Source organism: Passer domesticus, chromosome 7 (genome assembly GCF_036417665.1).
Source record: "Passer domesticus isolate bPasDom1 chromosome 7, bPasDom1.hap1, whole genome shotgun sequence".
NCBI classification, from domain to species: domain Eukaryota; kingdom Metazoa; phylum Chordata; class Aves; order Passeriformes; family Passeridae; genus Passer; species Passer domesticus.
In genome coordinates this window covers 3,438,392-3,448,326 of record NC_087480.1, presented here as the reverse complement: position 1 = coordinate 3,448,326, position 9,935 = coordinate 3,438,392, and the positions used below count along the sequence as shown (strand labels likewise).

At 37.7% G+C, this 9,935-nt stretch overlaps 1 long non-coding RNA gene across 1 annotated transcript; it reads right to left on the bottom strand.

Moving 5' to 3' along the window:
• Positions 1–665: 665 nt before the first annotated feature.
• LOC135304084 (uncharacterized) lies at positions 666–9,365 on the bottom strand. The gene is made up of 6 exons (XR_010365522.1): positions 9,074–9,365; positions 7,986–8,114; positions 5,195–5,348; positions 4,364–4,408; positions 3,987–4,087; positions 666–732 (listed from the first exon to the last, which is right to left on the bottom strand). It is a non-coding gene; the product is annotated as an uncharacterized LOC135304084 (long non-coding RNA).
• Positions 9,366–9,935: the final 570 nt, after the last annotated feature.

The window sequence follows — 9,935 nt, the reverse complement described above, 5'->3', positions numbered from 1 at the left end:
CAGGGTTCTCTCCTCATTTCCAGCAACAGAAGTTCACTGCTCTGTTAGAATTAAAGCCCTTTGCAGGGGTTTCATATGGACAAAAAGTTTTAAAGCCAGGGAAGATCAAAATTTTCTTCTGGCACTAAAAAATATCTTTAATTTGTATTAGCAATGCCATGTTGTTCTTTTACAGCTGGAGTTGTATTATTGCAGACCACTGAAACTACAGAGCAGCTGCATCAAGGTTTTTTTGTTTCATTTTTACAAGATCACAGATAATTAACATTTTATTTTGAAAGCATTTTTTTCTTTAAAAAATCAAGTAATCATTAATTTTTAATGTACTGAGCTAAGGATTTGTCTTTGATATCATTATTACAGACAACTGCACGTCTGTAAATTTGAAGTGATAGGACAGCAAATACCTTCAGAAGGACAGACACTGCCTTTGAAGTCAGTATATATATGGTTTAACATAAATGTAATTTCACAGCAAACTGCCTTTTATTGTTCACTCTTGTTTTGTCCTGACACTCAGTGTCTTGTAAAAAACATTCTGAACTTTGATATAAATAAATAATGTAATACTTTCCTTTAAACTCTTTGAAAATAAACTAAATGGAGACAGGCAAGTGGGATAATGAACACATTCCCTGGCACAGACCTGCAGGAATTCCAGCATCCAGCACTCCCTGAGAAGCTCCATGTCTGCCACAGTGATGCCTTGTCAAGGCTGGCCTAGAACAGAGACTGGACAGAGTTACAGAATAAAGCAGGGATTCATTCAAAGGATCTCCTCCATGGATGCACCTTGGGCAGCACCAGAGCCCAGCCAGGGCTGCACCCAGGATGAACCCAAATGGCCCCAAAATGCACGAGCGCTGCCGGGGTCTCTCCCTGGGCTCAGCTCTGCTCCATGTGCACATTGCAGTTCAGTGTCCAACCCCAGCTGCAGCCCCTGCAGTCCCATCCTGCTTGTTTTTCTCTCTCCAGCCCACGGGGTTTGTGCTCTTGGGCTGAGATTTGGATCATTTGTCCTTGGTGCCCAGCTGGAGCAGGAATTGTTTTGTCTCCCTGCTCCATGCAGAGAGCTCACCATCCCCTAATATGAAGCTTGGAACTACACACTAAAGCAGCACAAAATCTGAAAAATATAAAAGCTAAAACCTGAGGCATCAACATCTGATGGCCACTCCATTTAAAATAATGGATCAGATTTTCAGCCTTTTTAAAGGCTGCAGTTCAACAATTTTTCTTTATACGAACACTTTTTTGCAGGTCATATTCTGTTCTACCATGAGCAAAAATTGCCATAATGTTGGTTTTGAAATGTTGTGATTTTTTCAGTTTTCTATCTTTTAGCCCTGTAAAAATATCAATTTTAGTAGTTCCTATGGAACACGAGTGATTATACTCTTATCCGTTTCACAATAAGTTTTTTATTTTATTCTTTTGACAGAGAAGGACGTCTGCCTTCAAAGTCTTCAAGCCTGGGAACCAAAAGAGGGAGTCCACTGTCACAGAAAGGAGAGAAAATCTGGCTAGCAAAAAAATTCAATTAAGATTGAGCTTCCCTAAGGCAAGACAGCTTTTTGTCATCAAAGAAAACACAGACAGCACCATGTAACTGACCTAAGAGTGCTGGCTCATTACAAACCTGCATATTTATGATATTTGTGATGGAATGATTATTGCAGAAGTGTAAGGAATATAGCATATTTCTATCTGTGTTAAGACTACATCATTTCTACAGCAGCTATGCTTGCAGAAATGCAGTCTGGGACAGCACTGCCAGGATCCAATCTTCAGGAAAGAAAAACAAAAAGGATTGTCCACACAACCTTCAGTGAGCCTTGAATTCAGGATGAACTTGACCATACGACTGTGAATATTAAACAAATCTGAGTGTGAGAGCAGAACAAGGAAATGAAAGATGGAAAATGAAGCTGTGGATGAGTAGATGGAGTTCCCAGAGAAGCTCTGGCTGCCCCCGGATCCCTGGAAGATCCCAAGGCTGGATGGGGCTTGGAGCAGCCTGGGACATTGGGAGGTGTCCCTGCCATGGCAGGGGTGGCACTGGATGGGATTTAAGGTCCCTCCAACCCAAACAATCTGGGATTCTGTGGAACAGAAGAAACATCAGACTAAAGACACATGTTCTACATGGGAAATGTGATAGAACCTGTCCCTTTTGTCCTCAGAAATCCAGGGAAAATCTGATTCTTTCGGTTTTTGGGGTTTTTTTCCCAGAAAAGCAGGACACACTCCTCACTTGTACTGAACTTTAAAGGTCTCATCAGGACAAAGGGAGAGGGTACAATTCTTGAAGGAGAATGAGGAGTGAGATCCTCTGTGTGCCCCACCAGAGTCCTACCCAATTCAAATGCCTGAAAAAATGCATTTTCCTTTTCATTATCCATCAGCCCTGCCTTGACTGGGAGTTAGCACACAAACCTCTTCTGACTCCAGCTGTGGAACTCCAACAGCAAAAGCTGCGCTCCCATGAAGAGACCAAAACTCTCAAAGCGTGAAAGTTCAGCTTCCTTCTGTTTTACATGAAACAGCCCCAAAATGGTACCAACAAGGTGTCGGATTCTCTTCCCTTTCCTGATGGTTTGGAGTTGGTGGGACAGCTCTGCCTCCAGTGCAGTGACACCTGACTCAGCCAATGCCAACCACGTGGGGATGGGGGCCAGAGTGGGATGCAGCTGATGGAACATGACAAGCATAAAAAATTAAATGAAAGAAAACACTCCCTTTGATTTGATTTGACACAGAATTGGTTGTTGAAATTTCTGGCTAACTTGAGGGTGGAAATGTTGGTAAGTCAGGAAGATATCCAAATTTTTGAAGTAGTAATAGTTCCATTCCAACATATTTCATGAGTAAAATAACCAGTAACAAGACACTGCTTGGAAAAATATTTCCCACTTGGGTGTCACAACTGATTACTCATCCTGTTACATTATTTTTATTTTATCCAATGAATTTTCTATCAGATAAGACCAAGGAATATGCATATTTTCTACCATAACAGCTTTAACTAAAACATTACTTAGTTTCCTTAATGTATTTTATAAACATATTTTCTCAACAGATGCAGAAATTAATTTTCAAGCCTGCAGCAAATCATGTGAATATTGCACCTAACACACCAACTTTAAGTGCAAAATTTTACAAGGATAACAAAGTCAGCAAGGAATATTAAAATTTTATCCCTTTTCTGCTGTGAATAATTTAAATTTCAGAGATTTTGCTAATAGCTTAGATAAATATTTAACACTACTGATTTTCTGTTTAGACATTCTTCTAAATATAATACAAAAATGGAAAGTGCAATTACAACCTATTTTATAAAAATAAATATTCCAAAAAGCAAGGCCCTGTCATATTATTAGTGGAGATAAATATTGGAAGTTTAGACAGAGAAAACTGTAGGACAGAATTACCAACTCCTTATCTCACTCGATTATATATCTTTATTTATTTACAGTTTTAAACTAAAAGTCAATAAGTGAACACTTCATAGCAAAAGGTTCCCTGGAATCTCCCTATCTCCATTTATTGAGGATATTCTGTTTTAAAAACCTTTCTTGAGGAATGGTTATGAGCAGAACTAGCAGTAAAAGGATTTATTGATGATATTCTGTTTTAAAAATGCTTGTTCAGTAAAAGTTATGACTAGAACCAGGAAACTATAAAAGCAGAGAGCTGGGCTTTTAATAAATACATTAATTTTAACTACATGTTACAATCCCAGAATCTCCCACTGGTTTCAGCCGATGCCACTTTTGAGCACCAAAGTTTGATAAGCAGCTTGTGATCAATCTGACAAAATATAAAATTTCACCTGCTAAGTGCCAAAGATTCCACCAACTGCTGTTGCTGCTGTAAACATTTAACAACTTTCTGAAATATTCCCGTATTTTTGCTCTCATAAAAAGTTCTTGTTCTGCAGAGCTCTGGTTTCATGGGGGCTGATAATCAAAGCATCCAATTCATACCTTTTATATTTCTGCTCCAATGATATGAGAAATTTCTGAAGTTATTTTTCCTCTTCTGTAGGAACACTATTTCACCAGTATCCAGGTAAATAGTCATAGATCTAAAAAAAGCAATTCAGTTTTTATGTCTTAAAAGACTTCTCTGAAAGAGGAATACTCTTTTCAATCTTCAAAACAGATATAAACCTGTTTTCAAATGTTATGTTTTTATATACTCCACAATTTATTCTTATAAATTTTTGCTTCCAAAAAGTGACAGAATTTTGTAGTGCAAAAGATGAGTTTCAGTTTAATTAACTGTACTATCTACCATTTATTTAAACAACAGATAAAAAACCTTCACTGAAAATTATCCTCTTAAAGAATGGAAATAATACCTTAGAATGATGTCACAAGCCTAATTTCAAGCACCTTTAGACTGTCTGAAAAAGAAGAAAAAAGAAAGAAATAAAAGCAGAAATATTACGTATAAATAGTAGAGCACTATACAATACATAACGAAACCTTTCATCCATGAATTGCAGTAAAGATTTTTATAGTCTCAGTATCTAATGAAATTTATTTCTGATACATAATTGATATTGAGTTTCTTGATGATAATCCCATTTATACCTAATAAATTATGGATATTGATTCCATTTAGTGCCCCAAATAAATAAATAAATAAACAAATGAGTAAAATTACAGGATTATTGTAGATCTGAAATCTTGCACTGAAAAAAACCAACGAAACTTACTCAGGTAGAGCAGGGTACATGGCGAAATAAAAATAATATTATTTTAACAGGGAATTTATGTCGAAGAAATTAACATTAGAAACTAAAAAAGTCCTCCAAAACTGTAAAATTTAAGAGATCTAGGTAGTAGATACATGTAAAAAACAATTATGATGAGCCAGCAAAATCAATTAAATATATTTCTTAACTAATGAAGGTAAATACTGTAGGTACATATGTAAATATTTTTTCCAGCTAGAGGCTCTCAGCTATGAAATATAATATTACATATATTGGGGGAGCTTTACACATTAAAATAAACCTAAAGGGACTATACAATTGGTTTAAATTTCTACCACTTTTAAATTTCTTCTCCTTTCTTTACTCACAGGAACTTAAACAGCAGCACAACTGTACCTGCCCTCAATAAAAGGGAGCCTCCAAATCTGGCTCAAATTAAACCCCTAAAGATTCTATTTAGCAGATTCACACCTGTGGGTTCTAGTTTAGTTTTACTTTCCATACAACACTGTGGAATTCTCATTTACTTTCCTTCCCAAGGTGTTTCTTCACATTTCCTGTCTCCAGAGACTCCACACCAAGCTGTGCATTTCAAAGGACATCAACGCTGCACAGGATCCAAGTCCTGCCACAAGAAAAGGAGCCACAATCAGAAGTTCCATCCTGAAGTTTGCAGTGGATTTATTGCATTATAAAATAACTCCACGCTTTGGAAGAAAGGGGCACTAATGCAGGTTGAGCTGCTCCAGAGAGGGAATGATTAAGTGCAAAGAACTTTAATCAGTGCAACATTATGCTAATTTTTATTAGTCAACACTTATATCCCGTGTGTGCAGCTTGGGACTGATGAGGAAAATAAAAGATTTGTTGCAAGCTCCTGCAAGAGCAGGTCACATTTTAATATTTTAATGGGCATCTACTGCTTAATGTTTCCTCTTATGCTTCTCTTTGTAAACTTTATGCTGACCTTCGAAACTGAAGATGGATCAATACCATTTTATAAGACTATAAAACTGTATGAAACACTAAGTCAATACTGTATTTTTATCACACTTGTGATAGAATGCAGTCCAGCACATCAAATGACCCTGAGAGTACCAGAAAAGTCTCGAAATTTTGTTTAAAGATATTCATTCAACCAAGTGCTGGCCAACACCAAATTTGCTGAATGCCAAAACTTTTAATCAGCCCAAAGACAACTTAGTGTCAAAAAAAGTCTCCAAAATTTGAACTCAAATGATCAAGCTGATGCAAACTTAAATTGTCCAAATCCGAGTTAATGTGAGACATTTTGTATGCATGCGTTAATGCTGCTTTGTTATCTAACTCAACTTTCACATGAACAAAAAGTACCCTAATTCCTGAGTAGCTTCTACAGATATTAACCACAAATAGTGTTTTCTTTGCTCTTGCAACATCATTTTTAATTCACAGAAGCTCACCATGTTTTTAAAAACACACATAAATACAAATGAATATTAATAAACAAACATGACTTAAAAAAAAACATAATAGCAAAGAAGAAGAAAAGGAAAAGAGGAACACAAAATTATTTGCCTTATCTTGCAAGGAAAGGTAAAGAAGAATAAGTAGCTGTAATTAGAATTTATAATTATTTCTGAAAAGCTCTTGCATTCCAGGTGCAAGAATGAATAAAAAAACCTTTGGATCAGAACACCTCTATGGCCTTTCCATCAGTAGCAAAGCAATTAGGCCAGCTCCTCTCACCTCCCATAATGAAAGATCTCTCCATCTTTATGGCAGACCCAGGTTTCCTTGGGCCCGGGATCAAATTTGGCTCCTGAATCCTTTCCAACATTGGTTTTATCACAGCCTGATACAGAACAGGGGAGCCTGCTTGGCACATCTTTAATCAGAACTGTTCTCCTCTGAGGCCAAGGCATTCATCCTCCCAGTTGTGAGCTGCTCCCCATCCTTTTTGCAATTAACACCCATCCAACCCTGAGAGCTGGAGGGATAATGCTCAGCTTCAAGGACAAAACTGTTTTATTGCCCTCAGCAGGAGAAATCTGTACACATGAAATGTATCCCTTGTAAAAGAAACCCTCACACACCCCATCTCTAAAGAGAAAAGTATTTCTTCTGTTCAAATAAAGCTGCAAAGGCAATCTCCAAACAAACATTCAGCTGGATCAATAGCTAGAAATTGAATAGAACAATGTCTCATGCAGCTTTATAGAATTTTCAAAAGATTTGAACCACACAAACCCAACTTTTCAAGTTCCACCACTGGGATTTATAGTCTTGTTTCCTGACTCTAGGAAAGAAAAAAACTGACAAAGAACTGATTCACATACTAAAACTAAAGAAAAAAGTTCTGTGTGGTCAAGAAATACCAGGGGTCTAAACTTAAGCCTGGAAAAGTAAGGGCATTCCAAGTTAGGCTCAGGTGTTTTTGTTTACCTTGGTGAACTTCAGGGCTGAAAAGGGATTTTATACAGCTTTCTTCTTAGTGCCCAAGGGGAACTAAGAGGTAATTCACCTTTACTAAGATCTTTACTAACTTACCTCTAAAATGAAAATTAACAGGGACATATCCATGAAAACAGCCTTTCCATAATTTTTAGGGGGATATTGTTAATTTAATTACTTTTTTTTCTTGAATAACAATATATTATAATATATTATAAATATTCTCTCTATATATGGTATAAATGACTTAATTTTCTATATCACAAAACCAGGAATAGATATTCTGTATATTAACTACTGGCTTACAAGATGTTTCTTAGACATTACATTTATGGAGAAAAGCAAATTTGCTCCATTATATGGAAACAAGCATCATGAAGAAAAAGATATCAAATTGTAATTCACACCAAAGAATCCAAACCAACCAAACAACAACAACAACAAAAATACAGGAACACCTCATTTGAGTGTTTTCCTTTGTGGAAAATAACTTCAGGCCTGAAATTTATCTTTATTTATTTTGGTTTAGAATTCTAAAGGCATGTGATCTGGGAGAGCTACCCAGTTCCTGAGGTAAGGTGACAACAGAAGTTGAAAGAGCAATTTCCCACCTCCCCAGGAGCTCAGAATCCTTCCAGGTGTGATTCAGCTCTGCTGTCACCTGTCTGGTTATGCAAAGAATCCTGCTGCTTTCCAGAGCAAACCCAGATGTTCCAGAGACTGCACAATTCCCACAACATACCACAAGTGAGGAAAACAGATTTTCAGAAGAGGAGCCAGGAATATGGGGCTCCCAGATTTGGATCCCACCACCTCCAGCATTGTGTACCTGTCTAGAATTCTGCTGTATTTATATATTTCTTTTCCATTTTCCTATGTCACATCGGACAATTTCCCTCCAAAGAGCACCAATCCTGCAGGCTACTGGATCCACAGTTGGTATAACTGCAGTTTTCTTCTGAAAGACAGAATAATGAAGTTTGTCTTTATCAACTGTGCATCATCACAGGCTGTCTCAGAGAAGAACAGTGAGAAGTGTTGCTTCTTTTGAAAAAATAGGGATTTTTTAAATATAACAAAGGTTAAAAGAATGAAAGAGTCAACGTTTTTTAATAATCCAGGAGAAAGTAACTCAAACAGGAGTGCGCACAGAATGACTTTATGCATCATCTAGATTTGGTACAGGATCCCAATCACGTATCAGCCGTGGCCTGGAGATTTAATTCTCACCGAGAAAGCTGCAGCAGAAACTTTTACTACTAAAGTACTGCTTTGGTTGAAGAAATAAGTAGGAAAAGACATACTATTATGAAGAATAAAGAGAAGTGACAGGTTGGGATTATTACATTTAATTACTTTAAACAACAATGCTTTTTCCCCCCTCTTGCCCATATAATTTTTTCTCTTTTTTTTTTTTTTTCTGTTCCTTAAATCTAAATGCAAAGAACAGGAATTAATTTAATTTTCAGTAACAAAACAAGTTTGGCTTTTGTTTGGTTTCTTTTTCTCACATAGTTTAATTTACACTACATTTGTAATAATTGCAAAGAAGCTCAGAAACACATAATTTCTTGGCTTTTTAATTTTTTTTTTGCTTTAAATATCTCAGAGGAGACTCTACTTTTTTTTAGAAGATGTGAACAAATAAGTTATCAGAAAACATGTCAAACTTGAAAGTCTCAGGCTCCAACTGTGGAAGTAAGTACAACTTACTCTTGTCTCTTATAATTAGGTCTATTGATTTATGTGTTTTGTTTTACTCGCATTTCATACAAGTATAAACAGATGAGAAAGTAGCAAAGGGAAATAAAAATAAAGCAAATAAAGTGCTTTAACATAAAGGAAATACCTAGAAGAATGAAATTCATTATTATGGTGTAACTTCATCTAATCTAATTTATTTCTAGCTTGTCTTACCTGAGCTGTTACTCTAAAAATTTCCAAGACCATGGCAGGAAGAACTTCCACTGTCCCAGGCTGCTCCAAGCCCTGTTCAACCTGGCCTTGGGCACTTCCAGGGATCCAGGGACAGCCAAAGCTGCTCTGGGCACCTGTGCCAGGGCCTGCCCACCCTCACAGGGCAGAATTTCTTGTTAATATCTGAGCTCTCCCTGGAGCCTTCTCTTCTCCAGGCTGAACACACACAGCTCTCCCAGCCTGGCTCCATGGAAGATGGGCTCCAGCCCTTGGGAGAGCCTTGTGGACCTGCTCTGGACCTGCTCCAGCAGCTCCACATCTATTTCATGTTGGAGCTCTGGACCTGCTCCTGCAGCTCCACATCCATTTCATGTTGGAGCTCTGGGCCTGCTCCAGCAGCTCCACATCCATTTCGTGTTGGAGCTCTGGACCTGCTCCAGCAGCTCCACACCCATTTCATGTTGGAGCTCTGGACCTGCTCCTGCAGCTCCACAACCATTTCATGTTGGAGCTCTGGGCCTGCTCCAGCAGCTCCACACCCTTCCTGTGCTGCAGCCCTGGGAGCTGGAGGCTGCCCTGCCTGAGCTGTGACCTCCCTGCTGGGTCATGGTGAGCTCCTCACCAATGGACACCCCCAAGTCCTCCTGCCCAGGGCTGACCTCATACCCTTCGACTTTCCAGTTTGAGTTCATTCAAGGATAAATGTTAGAAATTCTGATACTTAGTCCAACTTTGGTAAATATTTCTCAAAATAATAGATTTTTGTACCGCACACAAGGAAAAAAGCTACAGAGGTATTTAAATGGCCATCAATATTTTGTTCTTAATACCCTTTTAAAATCAAATGTAACATACTACCCAA